Source organism: Schistocerca gregaria, chromosome 8, assembly GCF_023897955.1.
Source record: "Schistocerca gregaria isolate iqSchGreg1 chromosome 8, iqSchGreg1.2, whole genome shotgun sequence".
NCBI classification, from domain to species: domain Eukaryota; kingdom Metazoa; phylum Arthropoda; class Insecta; order Orthoptera; family Acrididae; genus Schistocerca; species Schistocerca gregaria.
Genome location: NC_064927.1, coordinates 110968650 through 110988293, shown reverse-complemented (window position 1 = coordinate 110988293; position 19644 = coordinate 110968650). Strand labels below are relative to the sequence as shown.

General features: G+C 52.6%; 46 non-coding genes across 46 annotated transcripts; 14 read left to right on the top strand and 32 right to left on the bottom strand.

Annotated features, from left to right (window-relative positions):
• Positions 1 to 134: 134 nt before the first annotated feature.
• Positions 135 to 206, bottom strand: Trnad-guc (transfer RNA aspartic acid (anticodon GUC)). The gene has a single exon. It is a non-coding gene; the product is annotated as a tRNA-Asp (tRNA).
• Positions 207 to 307: 101 nt separating this feature from the next.
• Positions 308 to 399, bottom strand: Trnai-uau (transfer RNA isoleucine (anticodon UAU)). The gene is given in 2 exon segments: positions 308 to 343; positions 362 to 399. It is a non-coding gene; the product is annotated as a tRNA-Ile (tRNA).
• A 738-nt stretch (positions 400 to 1137) lies between these two features.
• Trnam-cau (transfer RNA methionine (anticodon CAU)) lies at positions 1138 to 1209 on the top strand. The gene has a single exon. It is a non-coding gene; the product is annotated as a tRNA-Met (tRNA).
• Positions 1210 to 1415: 206 nt separating this feature from the next.
• Positions 1416 to 1487, bottom strand: Trnad-guc (transfer RNA aspartic acid (anticodon GUC)). The gene has a single exon. It is a non-coding gene; the product is annotated as a tRNA-Asp (tRNA).
• A 101-nt stretch (positions 1488 to 1588) lies between these two features.
• On the bottom strand, positions 1589 to 1680 carry Trnai-uau (transfer RNA isoleucine (anticodon UAU)). The gene is given in 2 exon segments: positions 1589 to 1624; positions 1643 to 1680. It is a non-coding gene; the product is annotated as a tRNA-Ile (tRNA).
• A 738-nt stretch (positions 1681 to 2418) lies between these two features.
• Trnam-cau (transfer RNA methionine (anticodon CAU)) lies at positions 2419 to 2490 on the top strand. Its single transcript has one exon. It is a non-coding gene; the product is annotated as a tRNA-Met (tRNA).
• A 206-nt stretch (positions 2491 to 2696) lies between these two features.
• Trnad-guc (transfer RNA aspartic acid (anticodon GUC)) lies at positions 2697 to 2768 on the bottom strand. Its single transcript has one exon. It is a non-coding gene; the product is annotated as a tRNA-Asp (tRNA).
• Positions 2769 to 2869: 101 nt separating this feature from the next.
• Positions 2870 to 2961, bottom strand: Trnai-uau (transfer RNA isoleucine (anticodon UAU)). Its single transcript is given in 2 exon segments — positions 2870 to 2905; positions 2924 to 2961. It is a non-coding gene; the product is annotated as a tRNA-Ile (tRNA).
• A 738-nt stretch (positions 2962 to 3699) lies between these two features.
• Trnam-cau (transfer RNA methionine (anticodon CAU)) lies at positions 3700 to 3771 on the top strand. Its single transcript has one exon. It is a non-coding gene; the product is annotated as a tRNA-Met (tRNA).
• Positions 3772 to 3977: 206 nt separating this feature from the next.
• Positions 3978 to 4049, bottom strand: Trnad-guc (transfer RNA aspartic acid (anticodon GUC)). The gene has a single exon. It is a non-coding gene; the product is annotated as a tRNA-Asp (tRNA).
• A 101-nt stretch (positions 4050 to 4150) lies between these two features.
• On the bottom strand, positions 4151 to 4242 carry Trnai-uau (transfer RNA isoleucine (anticodon UAU)). The gene is given in 2 exon segments: positions 4151 to 4186; positions 4205 to 4242. It is a non-coding gene; the product is annotated as a tRNA-Ile (tRNA).
• Positions 4243 to 4980: 738 nt separating this feature from the next.
• Trnam-cau (transfer RNA methionine (anticodon CAU)) lies at positions 4981 to 5052 on the top strand. The gene has a single exon. It is a non-coding gene; the product is annotated as a tRNA-Met (tRNA).
• Positions 5053 to 5258: 206 nt separating this feature from the next.
• On the bottom strand, positions 5259 to 5330 carry Trnad-guc (transfer RNA aspartic acid (anticodon GUC)). Its single transcript has one exon. It is a non-coding gene; the product is annotated as a tRNA-Asp (tRNA).
• A 101-nt stretch (positions 5331 to 5431) lies between these two features.
• On the bottom strand, positions 5432 to 5523 carry Trnai-uau (transfer RNA isoleucine (anticodon UAU)). The gene is given in 2 exon segments: positions 5432 to 5467; positions 5486 to 5523. It is a non-coding gene; the product is annotated as a tRNA-Ile (tRNA).
• Positions 5524 to 6261: 738 nt separating this feature from the next.
• Trnam-cau (transfer RNA methionine (anticodon CAU)) lies at positions 6262 to 6333 on the top strand. Its single transcript has one exon. It is a non-coding gene; the product is annotated as a tRNA-Met (tRNA).
• Positions 6334 to 6539: 206 nt separating this feature from the next.
• Trnad-guc (transfer RNA aspartic acid (anticodon GUC)) lies at positions 6540 to 6611 on the bottom strand. Its single transcript has one exon. It is a non-coding gene; the product is annotated as a tRNA-Asp (tRNA).
• A 101-nt stretch (positions 6612 to 6712) lies between these two features.
• On the bottom strand, positions 6713 to 6804 carry Trnai-uau (transfer RNA isoleucine (anticodon UAU)). Its single transcript is given in 2 exon segments — positions 6713 to 6748; positions 6767 to 6804. It is a non-coding gene; the product is annotated as a tRNA-Ile (tRNA).
• A 738-nt stretch (positions 6805 to 7542) lies between these two features.
• Positions 7543 to 7614, top strand: Trnam-cau (transfer RNA methionine (anticodon CAU)). The gene has a single exon. It is a non-coding gene; the product is annotated as a tRNA-Met (tRNA).
• Positions 7615 to 7820: 206 nt separating this feature from the next.
• Trnad-guc (transfer RNA aspartic acid (anticodon GUC)) lies at positions 7821 to 7892 on the bottom strand. Its single transcript has one exon. It is a non-coding gene; the product is annotated as a tRNA-Asp (tRNA).
• Positions 7893 to 7993: 101 nt separating this feature from the next.
• Positions 7994 to 8085, bottom strand: Trnai-uau (transfer RNA isoleucine (anticodon UAU)). Its single transcript is given in 2 exon segments — positions 7994 to 8029; positions 8048 to 8085. It is a non-coding gene; the product is annotated as a tRNA-Ile (tRNA).
• A 738-nt stretch (positions 8086 to 8823) lies between these two features.
• Trnam-cau (transfer RNA methionine (anticodon CAU)) lies at positions 8824 to 8895 on the top strand. Its single transcript has one exon. It is a non-coding gene; the product is annotated as a tRNA-Met (tRNA).
• Positions 8896 to 9101: 206 nt separating this feature from the next.
• Positions 9102 to 9173, bottom strand: Trnad-guc (transfer RNA aspartic acid (anticodon GUC)). The gene has a single exon. It is a non-coding gene; the product is annotated as a tRNA-Asp (tRNA).
• A 101-nt stretch (positions 9174 to 9274) lies between these two features.
• Positions 9275 to 9366, bottom strand: Trnai-uau (transfer RNA isoleucine (anticodon UAU)). The gene is given in 2 exon segments: positions 9275 to 9310; positions 9329 to 9366. It is a non-coding gene; the product is annotated as a tRNA-Ile (tRNA).
• A 1016-nt stretch (positions 9367 to 10382) lies between these two features.
• Positions 10383 to 10454, bottom strand: Trnad-guc (transfer RNA aspartic acid (anticodon GUC)). The gene has a single exon. It is a non-coding gene; the product is annotated as a tRNA-Asp (tRNA).
• Positions 10455 to 10555: 101 nt separating this feature from the next.
• Trnai-uau (transfer RNA isoleucine (anticodon UAU)) lies at positions 10556 to 10647 on the bottom strand. Its single transcript is given in 2 exon segments — positions 10556 to 10591; positions 10610 to 10647. It is a non-coding gene; the product is annotated as a tRNA-Ile (tRNA).
• A 738-nt stretch (positions 10648 to 11385) lies between these two features.
• Positions 11386 to 11457, top strand: Trnam-cau (transfer RNA methionine (anticodon CAU)). The gene has a single exon. It is a non-coding gene; the product is annotated as a tRNA-Met (tRNA).
• A 206-nt stretch (positions 11458 to 11663) lies between these two features.
• Trnad-guc (transfer RNA aspartic acid (anticodon GUC)) lies at positions 11664 to 11735 on the bottom strand. The gene has a single exon. It is a non-coding gene; the product is annotated as a tRNA-Asp (tRNA).
• Positions 11736 to 11836: 101 nt separating this feature from the next.
• On the bottom strand, positions 11837 to 11928 carry Trnai-uau (transfer RNA isoleucine (anticodon UAU)). Its single transcript is given in 2 exon segments — positions 11837 to 11872; positions 11891 to 11928. It is a non-coding gene; the product is annotated as a tRNA-Ile (tRNA).
• Positions 11929 to 12666: 738 nt separating this feature from the next.
• Positions 12667 to 12738, top strand: Trnam-cau (transfer RNA methionine (anticodon CAU)). Its single transcript has one exon. It is a non-coding gene; the product is annotated as a tRNA-Met (tRNA).
• Positions 12739 to 12944: 206 nt separating this feature from the next.
• Positions 12945 to 13016, bottom strand: Trnad-guc (transfer RNA aspartic acid (anticodon GUC)). The gene has a single exon. It is a non-coding gene; the product is annotated as a tRNA-Asp (tRNA).
• A 101-nt stretch (positions 13017 to 13117) lies between these two features.
• Trnai-uau (transfer RNA isoleucine (anticodon UAU)) lies at positions 13118 to 13209 on the bottom strand. Its single transcript is given in 2 exon segments — positions 13118 to 13153; positions 13172 to 13209. It is a non-coding gene; the product is annotated as a tRNA-Ile (tRNA).
• A 738-nt stretch (positions 13210 to 13947) lies between these two features.
• On the top strand, positions 13948 to 14019 carry Trnam-cau (transfer RNA methionine (anticodon CAU)). Its single transcript has one exon. It is a non-coding gene; the product is annotated as a tRNA-Met (tRNA).
• Positions 14020 to 14225: 206 nt separating this feature from the next.
• Positions 14226 to 14297, bottom strand: Trnad-guc (transfer RNA aspartic acid (anticodon GUC)). The gene has a single exon. It is a non-coding gene; the product is annotated as a tRNA-Asp (tRNA).
• Positions 14298 to 14398: 101 nt separating this feature from the next.
• Trnai-uau (transfer RNA isoleucine (anticodon UAU)) lies at positions 14399 to 14490 on the bottom strand. The gene is given in 2 exon segments: positions 14399 to 14434; positions 14453 to 14490. It is a non-coding gene; the product is annotated as a tRNA-Ile (tRNA).
• A 738-nt stretch (positions 14491 to 15228) lies between these two features.
• Trnam-cau (transfer RNA methionine (anticodon CAU)) lies at positions 15229 to 15300 on the top strand. Its single transcript has one exon. It is a non-coding gene; the product is annotated as a tRNA-Met (tRNA).
• Positions 15301 to 15506: 206 nt separating this feature from the next.
• Trnad-guc (transfer RNA aspartic acid (anticodon GUC)) lies at positions 15507 to 15578 on the bottom strand. The gene has a single exon. It is a non-coding gene; the product is annotated as a tRNA-Asp (tRNA).
• Positions 15579 to 15679: 101 nt separating this feature from the next.
• On the bottom strand, positions 15680 to 15771 carry Trnai-uau (transfer RNA isoleucine (anticodon UAU)). The gene is given in 2 exon segments: positions 15680 to 15715; positions 15734 to 15771. It is a non-coding gene; the product is annotated as a tRNA-Ile (tRNA).
• A 738-nt stretch (positions 15772 to 16509) lies between these two features.
• Positions 16510 to 16581, top strand: Trnam-cau (transfer RNA methionine (anticodon CAU)). Its single transcript has one exon. It is a non-coding gene; the product is annotated as a tRNA-Met (tRNA).
• A 206-nt stretch (positions 16582 to 16787) lies between these two features.
• Trnad-guc (transfer RNA aspartic acid (anticodon GUC)) lies at positions 16788 to 16859 on the bottom strand. The gene has a single exon. It is a non-coding gene; the product is annotated as a tRNA-Asp (tRNA).
• A 101-nt stretch (positions 16860 to 16960) lies between these two features.
• Trnai-uau (transfer RNA isoleucine (anticodon UAU)) lies at positions 16961 to 17052 on the bottom strand. Its single transcript is given in 2 exon segments — positions 16961 to 16996; positions 17015 to 17052. It is a non-coding gene; the product is annotated as a tRNA-Ile (tRNA).
• A 738-nt stretch (positions 17053 to 17790) lies between these two features.
• Trnam-cau (transfer RNA methionine (anticodon CAU)) lies at positions 17791 to 17862 on the top strand. The gene has a single exon. It is a non-coding gene; the product is annotated as a tRNA-Met (tRNA).
• A 206-nt stretch (positions 17863 to 18068) lies between these two features.
• On the bottom strand, positions 18069 to 18140 carry Trnad-guc (transfer RNA aspartic acid (anticodon GUC)). The gene has a single exon. It is a non-coding gene; the product is annotated as a tRNA-Asp (tRNA).
• Positions 18141 to 18241: 101 nt separating this feature from the next.
• Trnai-uau (transfer RNA isoleucine (anticodon UAU)) lies at positions 18242 to 18333 on the bottom strand. Its single transcript is given in 2 exon segments — positions 18242 to 18277; positions 18296 to 18333. It is a non-coding gene; the product is annotated as a tRNA-Ile (tRNA).
• Positions 18334 to 19071: 738 nt separating this feature from the next.
• Positions 19072 to 19143, top strand: Trnam-cau (transfer RNA methionine (anticodon CAU)). Its single transcript has one exon. It is a non-coding gene; the product is annotated as a tRNA-Met (tRNA).
• A 206-nt stretch (positions 19144 to 19349) lies between these two features.
• On the bottom strand, positions 19350 to 19421 carry Trnad-guc (transfer RNA aspartic acid (anticodon GUC)). The gene has a single exon. It is a non-coding gene; the product is annotated as a tRNA-Asp (tRNA).
• Positions 19422 to 19522: 101 nt separating this feature from the next.
• On the bottom strand, positions 19523 to 19614 carry Trnai-uau (transfer RNA isoleucine (anticodon UAU)). Its single transcript is given in 2 exon segments — positions 19523 to 19558; positions 19577 to 19614. It is a non-coding gene; the product is annotated as a tRNA-Ile (tRNA).
• Positions 19615 to 19644: the final 30 nt, after the last annotated feature.

Sequence of the window (19644 nt, the reverse complement as noted above, 5' to 3'; positions counted from 1 at the left end):
ATAATTAGAAAGTGTGAGGAATGCGAGAACTACTTCCTACGATGTAGCATTTTGCAGCAAGTTAATGGCAAAGTTAATGCTCTTCCACCCCACACGCGCAACACTCGAGCAGATTTGTGAGATAAAAGTCGCGCCTCCCCGGCGGGGAATCGAACCCCGGTCTCCCGCGTGACAGGCGGGGATACTAACCACTATACTACCGAGGAAGACGCACCTACCGCATATAATGCACATTAAACTTGTTGGCGTAGCTGATACATCTGAAATCTAGCCTCCAGATGCTGTCAGCTGTTACGACATAAAAGTATGCCCCAGGTGAGGCTCGAACTCACAACCCCGGCATTGCTCACGGCTACTGCCTTATAAGTACCGTGCGCTAACCAATTGCGCCACTGGGGCTACAGCCAAACGCTCTCAATTAGCCATATTCACTTTGCTGCAAACCAGTGGTGGCCACAAATACATACGATCGCCACCTGCGGCCACACTGCGACTTTGGCACCTAACTACGAATGCTTCGTGCTATTCGTGTTTCATATGCTACGCTTACATGCACATCAACTGCCTCTAGTCAACGAAAAAACGCAGAAAAACGCGCGCCTTGCCTCCTGCTACCTGTCGAACAGCGGGCGCAGATATGTGGCAAGGTCCAAGCTCTGCAAGCGCACCGCGACCACGCCGCTGGACGAGAAGTGCCTTCCTTGGGAGCTTGCAGAGCCCTGAAGAACACGTTTCTTAGAGAGGTGCACTTGTCTCGTAGAACGAGACACAGTCCGTGGCCCTATGGCGCAAGGGATAACGCGTCTGACAACGGATCGGAAGATTCCAGCTTCTGATCCTGGCACTGTCGGCATTTTGTTAGTTGCCAACGCGCAGCTCGGCAGTGGATTTCGTATGTCGCCGCATCGAGGAGTGCAGTGTTATTCCTGTGCATCTCGCAGCTGCATGTCGAGGTGATGGTGGTAAATGCCGCTGCCTGCAAGCGTCAGCGTAGCGTCAGTCGAGCAAAGTCGAGACAAGTCAAGCTGAGAGCTGTAGGAGATGTTGCGCAATTAAATGTACGCGTGTGAAAGCCACGCAGACAACACTGTCCAAGTGTCCCACGTGATGTGACGAAGAGCTAGAACACCCCCACACAGCAGAGTGGCGCAGTGGAAGCGTGCTGGGCCCATAACCCAGAGGTCCGTGGATCGAAACCACGCTCTGCTAAAATTATATCTTTTGCTGATTGTGTCGAGATCGATTACTACGCGTGGAGAGTCGGCATTAACAGCGAACCCCATAATTAGAAAGTGTGAGGAATGCGAGAACTACTTCCTACGATGTAGCATTTTGCAGCAAGTTAATGGCAAAGTTAATGCTCTTCCACCCCACACGCGCAACACTCGAGCAGATTTGTGAGATAAAAATCGCGCCTCCCCGGCGGGGAATCGAACCCCGGTCTCCCGCGTGACAGGCGGGGATACTAACCACTATACTACCGAGGAAGACGCACCTACCGCATATAATGCACATTAAACTTGTTGGCGTAGCTGATACATCTGAAATCTAGCCTCCAGATGCTGTCAGCTGTTACGACATAAAAGTATGCCCCAGGTGAGGCTCGAACTCACAACCCCGGCATTGCTCACGGCTACTGCCTTATAAGTACCGTGCGCTAACCAATTGCGCCACTGGGGCTACAGCCAAACGCTCTCAATTAGCCATATTCACTTTGCTGCAAACCAGTGGTGGCCACAAATACATACGATCGCCACCTGCGGCCACACTGCGACTTTGGCACCTAACTACGAATGCTTCGTGCTATTCGTGTTTCATATGCTACGCTTACATGCACATCAACTGCCTCTAGTCAACGAAAAAACGCAGAAAAACGCGCGCCTTGCCTCCTGCTACCTGTCGAACAGCGGGCGCAGATATGTGGCAAGGTCCAAGCTCTGCAAGCGCACCGCGACCACGCCGCTGGACGAGAAGTGCCTTCCTTGGGAGCTTGCAGAGCCCTGAAGAACACGTTTCTTAGAGAGGTGCACTTGTCTCGTAGAACGAGACACAGTCCGTGGCCCTATGGCGCAAGGGATAACGCGTCTGACAACGGATCGGAAGATTCCAGCTTCTGATCCTGGCACTGTCGGCATTTTGTTAGTTGCCAACGCGCAGCTCGGCAGTGGATTTCGTATGTCGCCGCATCGAGGAGTGCAGTGTTATTCCTGTGCATCTCGCAGCTGCATGTCGAGGTGATGGTGGTAAATGCCGCTGCCTGCAAGCGTCAGCGTAGCGTCAGTCGAGCAAAGTCGAGACAAGTCAAGCTGAGAGCTGTAGGAGATGTTGCGCAATTAAATGTACGCGTGTGAAAGCCACGCAGACAACACTGTCCAAGTGTCCCACGTGATGTGACGAAGAGCTAGAACACCCCCACACAGCAGAGTGGCGCAGTGGAAGCGTGCTGGGCCCATAACCCAGAGGTCCGTGGATCGAAACCACGCTCTGCTAAAATTATATCTTTTGCTGATTGTGTCGAGATCGATTACTACGCGTGGAGAGTCGGCATTAACAGCGAACCCCATAATTAGAAAGTGTGAGGAATGCGAGAACTACTTCCTACGATGTAGCATTTTGCAGCAAGTTAATGGCAAAGTTAATGCTCTTCCACCCCACACGCGCAACACTCGAGCAGATTTGTGAGATAAAAATCGCGCCTCCCCGGCGGGGAATCGAACCCCGGTCTCCCGCGTGACAGGCGGGGATACTAACCACTATACTACCGAGGAAGACGCACCTACCGCATATAATGCACATTAAACTTGTTGGCGTAGCTGATACATCTGAAATCTAGCCTCCAGATGCTGTCAGCTGTTACGACATAAAAGTATGCCCCAGGTGAGGCTCGAACTCACAACCCCGGCATTGCTCACGGCTACTGCCTTATAAGTACCGTGCGCTAACCAATTGCGCCACTGGGGCTACAGCCAAACGCTCTCAATTAGCCATATTCACTTTGCTGCAAACCAGTGGTGGCCACAAATACATACGATCGCCACCTGCGGCCACACTGCGACTTTGGCACCTAACTACGAATGCTTCGTGCTATTCGTGTTTCATATGCTACGCTTACATGCACATCAACTGCCTCTAGTCAACGAAAAAACGCAGAAAAACGCGCGCCTTGCCTCCTGCTACCTGTCGAACAGCGGGCGCAGATATGTGGCAAGGTCCAAGCTCTGCAAGCGCACCGCGACCACGCCGCTGGACGAGAAGTGCCTTCCTTGGGAGCTTGCAGAGCCCTGAAGAACACGTTTCTTAGAGAGGTGCACTTGTCTCGTAGAACGAGACACAGTCCGTGGCCCTATGGCGCAAGGGATAACGCGTCTGACAACGGATCGGAAGATTCCAGCTTCTGATCCTGGCACTGTCGGCATTTTGTTAGTTGCCAACGCGCAGCTCGGCAGTGGATTTCGTATGTCGCCGCATCGAGGAGTGCAGTGTTATTCCTGTGCATCTCGCAGCTGCATGTCGAGGTGATGGTGGTAAATGCCGCTGCCTGCAAGCGTCAGCGTAGCGTCAGTCGAGCAAAGTCGAGACAAGTCAAGCTGAGAGCTGTAGGAGATGTTGCGCAATTAAATGTACGCGTGTGAAAGCCACGCAGACAACACTGTCCAAGTGTCCCACGTGATGTGACGAAGAGCTAGAACACCCCCACACAGCAGAGTGGCGCAGTGGAAGCGTGCTGGGCCCATAACCCAGAGGTCCGTGGATCGAAACCACGCTCTGCTAAAATTATATCTTTTGCTGATTGTGTCGAGATCGATTACTACGCGTGGAGAGTCGGCATTAACAGCGAACCCCATAATTAGAAAGTGTGAGGAATGCGAGAACTACTTCCTACGATGTAGCATTTTGCAGCAAGTTAATGGCAAAGTTAATGCTCTTCCACCCCACACGCGCAACACTCGAGCAGATTTGTGAGATAAAAATCGCGCCTCCCCGGCGGGGAATCGAACCCCGGTCTCCCGCGTGACAGGCGGGGATACTAACCACTATACTACCGAGGAAGACGCACCTACCGCATATAATGCACATTAAACTTGTTGGCGTAGCTGATACATCTGAAATCTAGCCTCCAGATGCTGTCAGCTGTTACGACATAAAAGTATGCCCCAGGTGAGGCTCGAACTCACAACCCCGGCATTGCTCACGGCTACTGCCTTATAAGTACCGTGCGCTAACCAATTGCGCCACTGGGGCTACAGCCAAACGCTCTCAATTAGCCATATTCACTTTGCTGCAAACCAGTGGTGGCCACAAATACATACGATCGCCACCTGCGGCCACACTGCGACTTTGGCACCTAACTACGAATGCTTCGTGCTATTCGTGTTTCATATGCTACGCTTACATGCACATCAACTGCCTCTAGTCAACGAAAAAACGCAGAAAAACGCGCGCCTTGCCTCCTGCTACCTGTCGAACAGCGGGCGCAGATATGTGGCAAGGTCCAAGCTCTGCAAGCGCACCGCGACCACGCCGCTGGACGAGAAGTGCCTTCCTTGGGAGCTTGCAGAGCCCTGAAGAACACGTTTCTTAGAGAGGTGCACTTGTCTCGTAGAACGAGACACAGTCCGTGGCCCTATGGCGCAAGGGATAACGCGTCTGACAACGGATCGGAAGATTCCAGCTTCTGATCCTGGCACTGTCGGCATTTTGTTAGTTGCCAACGCGCAGCTCGGCAGTGGATTTCGTATGTCGCCGCATCGAGGAGTGCAGTGTTATTCCTGTGCATCTCGCAGCTGCATGTCGAGGTGATGGTGGTAAATGCCGCTGCCTGCAAGCGTCAGCGTAGCGTCAGTCGAGCAAAGTCGAGACAAGTCAAGCTGAGAGCTGTAGGAGATGTTGCGCAATTAAATGTACGCGTGTGAAAGCCACGCAGACAACACTGTCCAAGTGTCCCACGTGATGTGACGAAGAGCTAGAACACCCCCACACAGCAGAGTGGCGCAGTGGAAGCGTGCTGGGCCCATAACCCAGAGGTCCGTGGATCGAAACCACGCTCTGCTAAAATTATATCTTTTGCTGATTGTGTCGAGATCGATTACTACGCGTGGAGAGTCGGCATTAACAGCGAACCCCATAATTAGAAAGTGTGAGGAATGCGAGAACTACTTCCTACGATGTAGCATTTTGCAGCAAGTTAATGGCAAAGTTAATGCTCTTCCACCCCACACGCGCAACACTCGAGCAGATTTGTGAGATAAAAATCGCGCCTCCCCGGCGGGGAATCGAACCCCGGTCTCCCGCGTGACAGGCGGGGATACTAACCACTATACTACCGAGGAAGACGCACCTACCGCATATAATGCACATTAAACTTGTTGGCGTAGCTGATACATCTGAAATCTAGCCTCCAGATGCTGTCAGCTGTTACGACATAAAAGTATGCCCCAGGTGAGGCTCGAACTCACAACCCCGGCATTGCTCACGGCTACTGCCTTATAAGTACCGTGCGCTAACCAATTGCGCCACTGGGGCTACAGCCAAACGCTCTCAATTAGCCATATTCACTTTGCTGCAAACCAGTGGTGGCCACAAATACATACGATCGCCACCTGCGGCCACACTGCGACTTTGGCACCTAACTACGAATGCTTCGTGCTATTCGTGTTTCATATGCTACGCTTACATGCACATCAACTGCCTCTAGTCAACGAAAAAACGCAGAAAAACGCGCGCCTTGCCTCCTGCTACCTGTCGAACAGCGGGCGCAGATATGTGGCAAGGTCCAAGCTCTGCAAGCGCACCGCGACCACGCCGCTGGACGAGAAGTGCCTTCCTTGGGAGCTTGCAGAGCCCTGAAGAACACGTTTCTTAGAGAGGTGCACTTGTCTCGTAGAACGAGACACAGTCCGTGGCCCTATGGCGCAAGGGATAACGCGTCTGACAACGGATCGGAAGATTCCAGCTTCTGATCCTGGCACTGTCGGCATTTTGTTAGTTGCCAACGCGCAGCTCGGCAGTGGATTTCGTATGTCGCCGCATCGAGGAGTGCAGTGTTATTCCTGTGCATCTCGCAGCTGCATGTCGAGGTGATGGTGGTAAATGCCGCTGCCTGCAAGCGTCAGCGTAGCGTCAGTCGAGCAAAGTCGAGACAAGTCAAGCTGAGAGCTGTAGGAGATGTTGCGCAATTAAATGTACGCGTGTGAAAGCCACGCAGACAACACTGTCCAAGTGTCCCACGTGATGTGACGAAGAGCTAGAACACCCCCACACAGCAGAGTGGCGCAGTGGAAGCGTGCTGGGCCCATAACCCAGAGGTCCGTGGATCGAAACCACGCTCTGCTAAAATTATATCTTTTGCTGATTGTGTCGAGATCGATTACTACGCGTGGAGAGTCGGCATTAACAGCGAACCCCATAATTAGAAAGTGTGAGGAATGCGAGAACTACTTCCTACGATGTAGCATTTTGCAGCAAGTTAATGGCAAAGTTAATGCTCTTCCACCCCACACGCGCAACACTCGAGCAGATTTGTGAGATAAAAATCGCGCATCCCCGGCGGGGAATCGAACCCCGGTCTCCCGCGTGACAGGCGGGGATACTAACCACTATACTACCGAGGAAGACGCACCTACCGCATATAATGCACATTAAACTTGTTGGCGTAGCTGATACATCTGAAATCTAGCCTCCAGATGCTGTCAGCTGTTACGACATAAAAGTATGCCCCAGGTGAGGCTCGAACTCACAACCCCGGCATTGCTCACGGCTACTGCCTTATAAGTACCGTGCGCTAACCAATTGCGCCACTGGGGCTACAGCCAAACGCTCTCAATTAGCCATATTCACTTTGCTGCAAACCAGTGGTGGCCACAAATACATACGATCGCCACCTGCGGCCACACTGCGACTTTGGCACCTAACTACGAATGCTTCGTGCTATTCGTGTTTCATATGCTACGCTTACATGCACATCAACTGCCTCTAGTCAACGAAAAAACGCAGAAAAACGCGCGCCTTGCCTCCTGCTACCTGTCGAACAGCGGGCGCAGATATGTGGCAAGGTCCAAGCTCTGCAAGCGCACCGCGACCACGCCGCTGGACGAGAAGTGCCTTCCTTGGGAGCTTGCAGAGCCCTGAAGAACACGTTTCTTAGAGAGGTGCACTTGTCTCGTAGAACGAGACACAGTCCGTGGCCCTATGGCGCAAGGGATAACGCGTCTGACAACGGATCGGAAGATTCCAGCTTCTGATCCTGGCACTGTCGGCATTTTGTTAGTTGCCAACGCGCAGCTCGGCAGTGGATTTCGTATGTCGCCGCATCGAGGAGTGCAGTGTTATTCCTGTGCATCTCGCAGCTGCATGTCGAGGTGATGGTGGTAAATGCCGCTGCCTGCAAGCGTCAGCGTAGCGTCAGTCGAGCAAAGTCGAGACAAGTCAAGCTGAGAGCTGTAGGAGATGTTGCGCAATTAAATGTACGCGTGTGAAAGCCACGCAGACAACACTGTCCAAGTGTCCCACGTGATGTGACGAAGAGCTAGAACACCCCCACACAGCAGAGTGGCGCAGTGGAAGCGTGCTGGGCCCATAACCCAGAGGTCCGTGGATCGAAACCACGCTCTGCTAAAATTATATCTTTTGCTGATTGTGTCGAGATCGATTACTACGCGTGGAGAGTCGGCATTAACAGCGAACCCCATAATTAGAAAGTGTGAGGAATGCGAGAACTACTTCCTACGATGTAGCATTTTGCAGCAAGTTAATGGCAAAGTTAATGCTCTTCCACCCCACACGCGCAACACTCGAGCAGATTTGTGAGATAAAAATCGCGCCTCCCCGGCGGGGAATCGAACCCCGGTCTCCCGCGTGACAGGCGGGGATACTAACCACTATACTACCGAGGAAGACGCACCTACCGCATATAATGCACATTAAACTTGTTGGCGTAGCTGATACATCTGAAATCTAGCCTCCAGATGCTGTCAGCTGTTACGACATAAAAGTATGCCCCAGGTGAGGCTCGAACTCACAACCCCGGCATTGCTCACGGCTACTGCCTTATAAGTACCGTGCGCTAACCAATTGCGCCACTGGGGCTACAGCCAAACGCTCTCAATTAGCCATATTCACTTTGCTGCAAACCAGTGGTGGCCACAAATACATACGATCGCCACCTGCGGCCACACTGCGACTTTGGCACCTAACTACGAATGCTTCGTGCTATTCGTGTTTCATATGCTACGCTTACATGCACATCAACTGCCTCTAGTCAACGAAAAAACGCAGAAAAACGCGCGCCTTGCCTCCTGCTACCTGTCGAACAGCGGGCGCAGATATGTGGCAAGGTCCAAGCTCTGCAAGCGCACCGCGACCACGCCGCTGGACGAGAAGTGCCTTCCTTGGGAGCTTGCAGAGCCCTGAAGAACACGTTTCTTAGAGAGGTGCACTTGTCTCGTAGAACGAGACACAGTCCGTGGCCCTATGGCGCAAGGGATAACGCGTCTGACAACGGATCGGAAGATTCCAGCTTCTGATCCTGGCACTGTCGGCATTTTGTTAGTTGCCAACGCGCAGCTCGGCAGTGGATTTCGTATGTCGCCGCATCGAGGAGTGCAGTGTTATTCCTGTGCATCTCGCAGCTGCATGTCGAGGTGATGGTGGTAAATGCCGCTGCCTGCAAGCGTCAGCGTAGCGTCAGTCGAGCAAAGTCGAGACAAGTCAAGCTGAGAGCTGTAGGAGATGTTGCGCAATTAAATGTACGCGTGTGAAAGCCACGCAGACAACACTGTCCAAGTGTCCCACGTGATGTGACGAAGAGCTAGAACACCCCCACACAGCAGAGTGGCGCAGTGGAAGCGTGCTGGGCCCATAACCCAGAGGTCCGTGGATCGAAACCACGCTCTGCTAAAATTATATCTTTTGCTGATTGTGTCGAGATCGATTACTACGCGTGGAGAGTCGGCATTAACAGCGAACCCCATAATTAGAAAGTGTGAGGAATGCGAGAACTACTTCCTACGATGTAGCATTTTGCAGCAAGTTAATGGCAAAGTTAATGCTCTTCCACCCCACACGCGCAACACTCGAGCAGATTTGTGAGATAAAAGTCGCGCCTCCCCGGCGGGGAATCGAACCCCGGTCTCCCGCGTGACAGGCGGGGATACTAACCACTATACTACCGAGGAAGACGCACCTACCGCATATAATGCACATTAAACTTGTTGGCGTAGCTGATACATCTGAAATCTAGCCTCCAGATGCTGTCAGCTGTTACGACATAAAAGTATGCCCCAGGTGAGGCTCGAACTCACAACCCCGGCATTGCTCACGGCTACTGCCTTATAAGTACCGTGCGCTAACCAATTGCGCCACTGGGGCTACAGCCAAACGCTCTCAATTAGCCATATTCACTTTGCTGCAAACCAGTGGTGGCCACAAATACATACGATCGCCACCTGCGGCCACACTGCGACTTTGGCACCTAACTACGAATGCTTCGTGCTATTCGTGTTTCATATGCTACGCTTACATGCACATCAACTGCCTCTAGTCAACGAAAAAACGCAGAAAAACGCGCGCCTTGCCTCCTGCTACCTGTCGAACAGCGGGCGCAGATATGTGGCAAGGTCCAAGCTCTGCAAGCGCACCGCGACCACGCCGCTGGACGAGAAGTGCCTTCCTTGGGAGCTTGCAGAGCCCTGAAGAACACGTTTCTTAGAGAGGTGCACTTGTCTCGTAGAACGAGACACAGTCCGTGGCCCTATGGCGCAAGGGATAACGCGTCTGACAACGGATCGGAAGATTCCAGCTTCTGATCCTGGCACTGTCGGCATTTTGTTAGTTGCCAACGCGCAGCTCGGCAGTGGATTTCGTATGTCGCCGCATCGAGGAGTGCAGTGTTATTCCTGTGCATCTCGCAGCTGCATGTCGAGGTGATGGTGGTAAATGCCGCTGCCTGCAAGCGTCAGCGTAGCGTCAGTCGAGCAAAGTCGAGACAAGTCAAGCTGAGAGCTGTAGGAGATGTTGCGCAATTAAATGTACGCGTGTGAAAGCCACGCAGACAACACTGTCCAAGTGTCCCACGTGATGTGACGAAGAGCTAGAACACCCCCACACAGCAGAGTGGCGCAGTGGAAGCGTGCTGGGCCCATAACCCAGAGGTCCGTGGATCTAAACCACGCTCTGCTAAAATTATATCTTTTGCTGATTGTGTCGAGATCGATTACTACGCGTGGAGAGTCGGCATTAACAGCGAACCCCATAATTAGAAAGTGTGAGGAATGCGAGAACTACTTCCTACGATGTAGCATTTTGCAGCAAGTTAATGGCAAAGTTAATGCTCTTCCACCCCACACGCGCAACACTCGAGCAGATTTGTGAGATAAAAATCGCGCCTCCCCGGCGGGGAATCGAACCCCAGTCTCCCGCGTGACAGGCGGGGATACTAACCACTATACTACCGAGGAAGACGCACCTACCGCATATAATGCACATTAAACTTGTTGGCGTAGCTGATACATCTGAAATCTAGCCTCCAGATGCTGTCAGCTGTTACGACATAAAAGTATGCCCCAGGTGAGGCTCGAACTCACAACCCCGGCATTGCTCACGGCTACTGCCTTATAAGTACCGTGCGCTAACCAATTGCGCCACTGGGGCTACAGCCAAACGCTCTCAATTAGCCATATTCACTTTGCTGCAAACCAGTGGTGGCCACAAATACATACGATCGCCACCTGCGGCCACACTGCGACTTTGGCACCTAACTACGAATGCTTCGTGCTATTCGTGTTTCATATGCTACGCTTACATGCACATCAACTGCCTCTAGTCAACGAAAAAACGCAGAAAAACGCGCGCCTTGCCTCCTGCTACCTGTCGAACAGCGGGCGCAGATATGTGGCAAGGTCCAAGCTCTGCAAGCGCACCGCGACCACGCCGCTGGACGAGAAGTGCCTTCCTTGGGAGCTTGCAGAGCCCTGAAGAACACGTTTCTTAGAGAGGTGCACTTGTCTCGTAGAACGAGACACAGTCCGTGGCCCTATGGCGCAAGGGATAACGCGTCTGACAACGGATCGGAAGATTCCAGCTTCTGATCCTGGCACTGTCGGCATTTTGTTAGTTGCCAACGCGCAGCTCGGCAGTGGATTTCGTATGTCGCCGCATCGAGGAGTGCAGTGTTATTCCTGTGCATCTCGCAGCTGCATGTCGAGGTGATGGTGGTAAATGCCGCTGCCTGCAAGCGTCAGCGTAGCGTCAGTCGAGCAAAGTCGAGACAAGTCAAGCTGAGAGCTGTAGGAGATGTTGCGCAATTAAATGTACGCGTGTGAAAGCCACGCAGACAACACTGTCCAAGTGTCCCACGTGATGTGACGAAGAGCTAGAACACCCCCACACAGCAGAGTGGCGCAGTGGAAGCGTGCTGGGCCCATAACCCAGAGGTCCGTGGATCGAAACCACGCTCTGCTAAAATTATATCTTTTGCTGATTGTGTCGAGATCGATTACTACGCGTGGAGAGTCGGCATTAACAGCGAACCCCATAATTAGAAAGTGTGAGGAATGCGAGAACTACTTCCTACGATGTAGCATTTTGCAGCAAGTTAATGGCAAAGTTAATGCTCTTCCACCCCACACGCGCAACACTCGAGCAGATTTGTGAGATAAAAGTCGCGCCTCCCCGGCGGGGAATCGAACCCCGGTCTCCCGCGTGACAGGCGGGGATACTAACCACTATACTACCGAGGAAGACGCACCTACCGCATATAATGCACATTAAACTTGTTGGCGTAGCTGATACATCTGAAATCTAGCCTCCAGATGCTGTCAGCTGTTACGACATAAAAGTATGCCCCAGGTGAGGCTCGAACTCACAACCCCGGCATTGCTCACGGCTACTGCCTTATAAGTACCGTGCGCTAACCAATTGCGCCACTGGGGCTACAGCCAAACGCTCTCAATTAGCCATATTCACTTTGCTGCAAACCAGTGGTGGCCACAAATACATACGATCGCCACCTGCGGCCACACTGCGACTTTGGCACCTAACTACGAATGCTTCGTGCTATTCGTGTTTCATATGCTACGCTTACATGCACATCAACTGCCTCTAGTCAACGAAAAAACGCAGAAAAACGCGCGCCTTGCCTCCTGCTACCTGTCGAACAGCGGGCGCAGATATGTGGCAAGGTCCAAGCTCTGCAAGCGCACCGCGACCACGCCGCTGGACGAGAAGTGCCTTCCTTGGGAGCTTGCAGAGCCCTGAAGAACACGTTTCTTAGAGAGGTGCACTTGTCTCGTAGAACGAGACACAGTCCGTGGCCCTATGGCGCAAGGGATAACGCGTCTGACAACGGATCGGAAGATTCCAGCTTCTGATCCTGGCACTGTCGGCATTTTGTTAGTTGCCAACGCGCAGCTCGGCAGTGGATTTCGTATGTCGCCGCATCGAGGAGTGCAGTGTTATTCCTGTGCATCTCGCAGCTGCATGTCGAGGTGATGGTGGTAAATGCCGCTGCCTGCAAGCGTCAGCGTAGCGTCAGTCGAGCAAAGTCGAGACAAGTCAAGCTGAGAGCTGTAGGAGATGTTGCGCAATTAAATGTACGCGTGTGAAAGCCACGCAGACAACACTGTCCAAGTGTCCCACGTGATGTGACGAAGAGCTAGAACACCCCCACACAGCAGAGTGGCGCAGTGGAAGCGTGCTGGGCCCATAACCCAGAGGTCCGTGGATCGAAACCACGCTCTGCTAAAATTATATCTTTTGCTGATTGTGTCGAGATCGATTACTACGCGTGGAGAGTCGGCATTAACAGCGAACCCCATAATTAGAAAGTGTGAGGAATGCGAGAACTACTTCCTACGATGTAGCATTTTGCAGCAAGTTAATGGCAAAGTTAATGCTCTTCCACCCCACACGCGCAACACTCGAGCAGATTTGTGAGATAAAAATCGCGCCTCCCCGGCGGGGAATCGAACCCCGGTCTCCCGCGTGACAGGCGGGGATACTAACCACTATACTACCGAGGAAGACGCACCTACCGCATATAATGCACATTAAACTTGTTGGCGTAGCTGATACATCTGAAATCTAGCCTCCAGATGCTGTCAGCTGTTACGACATAAAAGTATGCCCCAGGTGAGGCTCGAACTCACAACCCCGGCATTGCTCACGGCTACTGCCTTATAAGTACCGTGCGCTAACCAATTGCGCCACTGGGGCTACAGCCAAACGCTCTCAATTAGCCATATTCACTTTGCTGCAAACCAGTGGTGGCCACAAATACATACGATCGCCACCTGCGGCCACACTGCGACTTTGGCACCTAACTACGAATGCTTCGTGCTATTCGTGTTTCATATGCTACGCTTACATGCACATCAACTGCCTCTAGTCAACGAAAAAACGCAGAAAAACGCGCGCCTTGCCTCCTGCTACCTGTCGAACAGCGGGCGCAGATATGTGGCAAGGTCCAAGCTCTGCAAGCGCACCGCGACCACGCCGCTGGACGAGAAGTGCCTTCCTTGGGAGCTTGCAGAGCCCTGAAGAACACGTTTCTTAGAGAGGTGCACTTGTCTCGTAGAACGAGACACAGTCCGTGGCCCTATGGCGCAAGGGATAACGCGTCTGACAACGGATCGGAAGATTCCAGCTTCTGATCCTGGCACTGTCGGCATTTTGTTAGTTGCCAACGCGCAGCTCGGCAGTGGATTTCGTATGTCGCCGCATCGAGGAGTGCAGTGTTATTCCTGTGCATCTCGCAGCTGCATGTCGAGGTGATGGTGGTAAATGCCGCTGCCTGCAAGCGTCAGCGTAGCGTCAGTCGAGCAAAGTCGAGACAAGTCAAGCTGAGAGCTGTAGGAGATGTTGCGCAATTAAATGTACGCGTGTGAAAGCCACGCAGACAACACTGTCCAAGTGTCCCACGTGATGTGACGAAGAGCTAGAACACCCCCACACAGCAGAGTGGCGCAGTGGAAGCGTGCTGGGCCCATAACCCAGAGGTCCGTGGATCGAAACCACGCTCTGCTAAAATTATATCTTTTGCTGATTGTGTCGAGATCGATTACTACGCGTGGAGAGTCGGCATTAACAGCGAACCCCATAATTAGAAAGTGTGAGGAATGCGAGAACTACTTCCTACGATGTAGCATTTTGCAGCAAGTTAATGGCAAAGTTAATGCTCTTCCACCCCACACGCGCAACACTCGAGCAGATTTGTGAGATAAAAGTCGCGCCTCCCCGGCGGGGAATCGAACCCCGGTCTCCCGCGTGACAGGCGGGGATACTAACCACTATACTACCGAGGAAGACGCACCTACCGCATATAATGCACATTAAACTTGTTGGCGTAGCTGATACATCTGAAATCTAGCCTCCAGATGCTGTCAGCTGTTACGACATAAAAGTATGCCCCAGGTGAGGCTCGAACTCACAACCCCGGCATTGCTCACGGCTACTGCCTTATAAGTACCGTGCGCTAACCAATTGCGCCACTGGGGCTACAGCCAAACGCTCTCAATTAGCCATATTCACTTTGCTGCAAACCAGTGGTGGCCACAAATACATACGATCGCCACCTGCGGCCACACTGCGACTTTGGCACCTAACTACGAATGCTTCGTGCTATTCGTGTTTCATATGCTACGCTTACATGCACATCAACTGCCTCTAGTCAACGAAAAAACGCAGAAAAACGCGCGCCTTGCCTCCTGCTACCTGTCGAACAGCGGGCGCAGATATGTGGCAAGGTCCAAGCTCTGCAAGCGCACCGCGACCACGCCGCTGGACGAGAAGTGCCTTCCTTGGGAGCTTGCAGAGCCCTGAAGAACACGTTTCTTAGAGAGGTGCACTTGTCTCGTAGAACGAGACACAGTCCGTGGCCCTATGGCGCAAGGGATAACGCGTCTGACAACGGATCGGAAGATTCCAGCTTCTGATCCTGGCACGGTCGGCATTTTGTTAGTTGCCAACGCGCAGCTCGGCAGTGGATTTCGTATGTCGCCGCATCGAGGAGTGCAGTGTTATTCCTGTGCATCTCGCAGCTGCATGTCGAGGTGATGGTGGTAAATGCCGCTGCCTGCAAGCGTCAGCGTAGCGTCAGTCGAGCAAAGTCGAGACAAGTCAAGCTGAGAGCTGTAGGAGATGTTGCGCAATTAAATGTACGCGTGTGAAAGCCACGCAGACAACACTGTCCAAGTGTCCCACGTGATGTGACGAAGAGCTAGAACACCCCCACACAGCAGAGTGGCGCAGTGGAAGCGTGCTGGGCCCATAACCCAGAGGTCCGTGGATCGAAACCACGCTCTGCTAAAATTATATCTTTTGCTGATTGTGTCGAGATCGATTACTACGCGTGGAGAGTCGGCATTAACAGCGAACCCCATAATTAGAAAGTGTGAGGAATGCGAGAACTACTTCCTACGATGTAGCATTTTGCAGCAAGTTAATGGCAAAGTTAATGCTCTTCCACCCCACACGCGCAACACTCGAGCAGATTTGTGAGATAAAAATCGCGCCTCCCCGGCGGGGAATCGAACCCCGGTCTCCCGCGTGACAGGCGGGGATACTAACCACTATACTACCGAGGAAGACGCACCTACCGCATATAATGCACATTAAACTTGTTGGCGTAGCTGATACATCTGAAATCTAGCCTCCAGATGCTGTCAGCTGTTACGACATAAAAGTATGCCCCAGGTGAGGCTCGAACTCACAACCCCGGCATTGCTCACGGCTACTGCCTTATAAGTACCGTGCGCTAACCAATTGCGCCACTGGGGCTACAGCCAAACGCTCTCAATTAGCCATATTCACTTTGCTGCAAACCAGTGGTGGCCACAAATACATACGATCGCCACCTGCGGCCACACTGCGACTTTGGCACCTAACTACGAATGCTTCGTGCTATTCGTGTTTCATATGCTACGCTTACATGCACATCAACTGCCTCTAGTCAACGAAAAAACGCAGAAAAACGCGCGCCTTGCCTCCTGCTACCTGTCGAACAGCGGGCGCAGATATGTGGCAAGGTCCAAGCTCTGCAAGCGCACCGCGACCACGCCGCTGGACGAGAAGTGCCTTCCTTGGGAGCTTGCAGAGCCCTGAAGAACACGTTTCTTAGAGAGGTGCACTTGTCTCGTAGAACGAGACACAGTCCGTGGCCCTATGGCGCAAGGGATAACGCGTCTGACAACGGATCGGAAGATTCCAGCTTCTGATCCTGGCACTGTCGGCATTTTGTTAGTTGCCAACGCGCAGCTCGGCAGTGGATTTCGTATGTCGCCGCATCGAGGAGTGCAGTGTTATTCCTGTGCATCTCGCAGCTGCATGTCGAGGTGATGGTGGTAAATGCCGCTGCCTGCAAGCGTCAGCGTAGCGTCAGTCGAGCAAAGTCGAGACAAGTCAAGCTGAGAGCTGTAGGAGATGTTGCGCAATTAAATGTACGCGTGTGAAAGCCACGCAGACAACACTGTCCAAGTGTCCCACGTGATGTGACGAAGAGCTAGAACACCCCCACACAGCAGAGTGGCGCAGTGGAAGCGTGCTGGGCCCATAACCCAGAGGTCCGTGGATCGAAACCACGCTCTGCTAAAATTATATCTTTTGCTGATTGTGTCGAGATCGATTACTACGCGTGGAGAGTCGGCATTAACAGCGAACCCCATAATTAGAAAGTGTGAGGAATGCGAGAACTACTTCCTACGATGTAGCATTTTGCAGCAAGTTAATGGCAAAGTTAATGCTCTTCCACCCCACACGCGCAACACTCGAGCAGATTTGTGAGATAAAAGTCGCGCCTCCCCGGCGGGGAATCGAACCCCGGTCTCCCGCGTGACAGGCGGGGATACTAACCACTATACTACCGAGGAAGACGCACCTACCGCATATAATGCACATTAAACTTGTTGGCGTAGCTGATACATCTGAAATCTAGCCTCCAGATGCTGTCAGCTGTTACGACATAAAAGTATGCCCCAGGTGAGGCTCGAACTCACAACCCCGGCATTGCTCACGGCTACTGCCTTATAAGTACCGTGCGCTAACCAATTGCGCCACTGGGGCTACAGCCAAACGCTCTCAATTAGCCATATTCACTTTGCTGCAAACCAGTGGTGGCCACAAATATATACGATCGCCACCTGCGGCCACACTGCGACTTTGGCACCTAACTACGAATGCTTCGTGCTATTCGTGTTTCATATGCTACGCTTACATGCACATCAACTGCCTCTAGTCAACGAAAAAACGCAGAAAAACGCGCGCCTTGCCTCCTGCTACCTGTCGAACAGCGGGCGCAGATATGTGGCAAGGTCCAAGCTCTGCAAGCGCACCGCGACCACGCCGCTGGACGAGAAGTGCCTTCCTTGGGAGCTTGCAGAGCCCTGAAGAACACGTTTCTTAGAGAGGTGCACTTGTCTCGTAGAACGAGACACAGTCCGTGGCCCTATGGCGCAAGGGATAACGCGTCTGACAACGGATCGGAAGATTCCAGCTTCTGATCCTGGCACTGTCGGCATTTTGTTAGTTGCCAACGCGCAGCTCGGCAGTGGATTTCGTATGTCGCCGCATCGAGGAGTGCAGTGTTATTCCTGTGCATCTCGCAGCTGCATGTCGAGGTGATGGTGGTAAATGCCGCTGCCTGCAAGCGTCAGCGTAGCGTCAGTCGAGCAAAGTCGAGACAAGTCAAGCTGAGAGCTGTAGGAGATGTTGCGCAATTAAATGTACGCGTGTGAAAGCCACGCAGACAACACTGTCCAAGTGTCCCACGTGATGTGACGAAGAGCTAGAACACCCCCACACAGCAGAGTGGCGCAGTGGAAGCGTGCTGGGCCCATAACCCAGAGGTCCGTGGATCGAAACCACGCTCTGCTAAAATTATATCTTTTGCTGATTGTGTCGAGATCGATTACTACGCGTGGAGAGTCGGCATTAACAGCGAACCCCATAATTAGAAAGTGTGAGGAATGCGAGAACTACTTCCTACGATGTAGCATTTTGCAGCAAGTTAATGGCAAAGTTAATGCTCTTCCACCCCACACGCGCAACACTCGAGCAGATTTGTGAGATAAAAATCGCGCCTCCCCGGCGGGGAATCGAACCCCGGTCTCCCGCGTGACAGGCAGGGATACTAACCACTATACTACCGAGGAAGACGCACCTACCGCATATAATGCACATTAAACTTGTTGGCGTAGCTGATACATCTGAAATCTAGCCTCCAGATGCTGTCAGCTGTTACGACATAAAAGTATGCCCCAGGTGAGGCTCGAACTCACAACCCCGGCATTGCTCACGGCTACTGCCTTATAAGTACCGTGCGCTAACCAATTGCGCCACTGGGGCTACAGCCAAACGCTCTCAATTAGCCATATTCACTTTGCTGCAAACCAGTGGTGGCCACAAATACATACGATCGCCACCTGCGGCCACACTGCGACTTTGGCACCTAACTACGAATGCTTCGTGCTATTCGTGTTTCATATGCTACGCTTACATGCACATCAACTGCCTCTAGTCAACGAAAAAACGCAGAAAAACGCGCGCCTTGCCTCCTGCTACCTGTCGAACAGCGGGCGCAGATATGTGGCAAGGTCCAAGCTCTGCAAGCGCACCGCGACCACGCCGCTGGACGAGAAGTGCCTTCCTTGGGAGCTTGCAGAGCCCTGAAGAACACGTTTCTTAGAGAGGTGCACTTGTCTCGTAGAACGAGACACAGTCCGTGGCCCTATGGCGCAAGGGATAACGCGTCTGACAACGGATCGGAAGATTCCAGCTTCTGATCCTGGCACTGTCGGCATTTTGTTAGTTGCCAACGCGCAGCTCGGCAGTGGATTTCGTATGTCGCCGCATCGAGGAGTGCAGTGTTATTCCTGTGCATCTCGCAGCTGCATGTCGAGGTGATGGTGGTAAATGCCGCTGCCTGCAAGCGTCAGCGTAGCGTCAGTCGAGCAAAGTCGAGACAAGTCAAGCTGAGAGCTGTAGGAGATGTTGCGCAATTAAATGTACGCGTGTGAAAGCCACGCAGACAACACTGTCCAAGTGTCCCACGTGATGTGACGAAGAGCTAGAACACCCCCACACAGCAGAGTGGCGCAGTGGAAGCGTGCTGGGCCCATAACCCAGAGGTCCGTGGATCGAAACCACGCTCTGCTAAAATTATATCTTTTGCTGATTGTGTCGAGATCGATTACTACGCGTGGAGAGTCGGCATTAACAGCGAACCCCATAATTAGAAAGTGTGAGGAATGCGAGAACTACTTCCTACGATGTAGCATTTTGCAGCAAGTTAATGGCAAAGTTAATGCTCTTCCACCCCACACGCGCAACACTCGAGCAGATTTGTGAGATAAAAATCGCGCCTCCCCGGCGGGGAATCGAACCCCGGTCTCCCGCGTGACAGGCGGGGATACTAACCACTATACTACCGAGGAAGACGCACCTACCGCATATAATGCACATTAAACTTGTTGGCGTAGCTGATACATCTGAAATCTAGCCTCCAGATGCTGTCAGCTGTTACGACATAAAAGTATGCCCCAGGTGAGGCTCGAACTCACAACCCCGGCATTGCTCACGGCTACTGCCTTATAAGTACCGTGCGCTAACCAATTGCGCCACTGGGGCTACAGCCAAACGCTCTCAATTAGCCATATT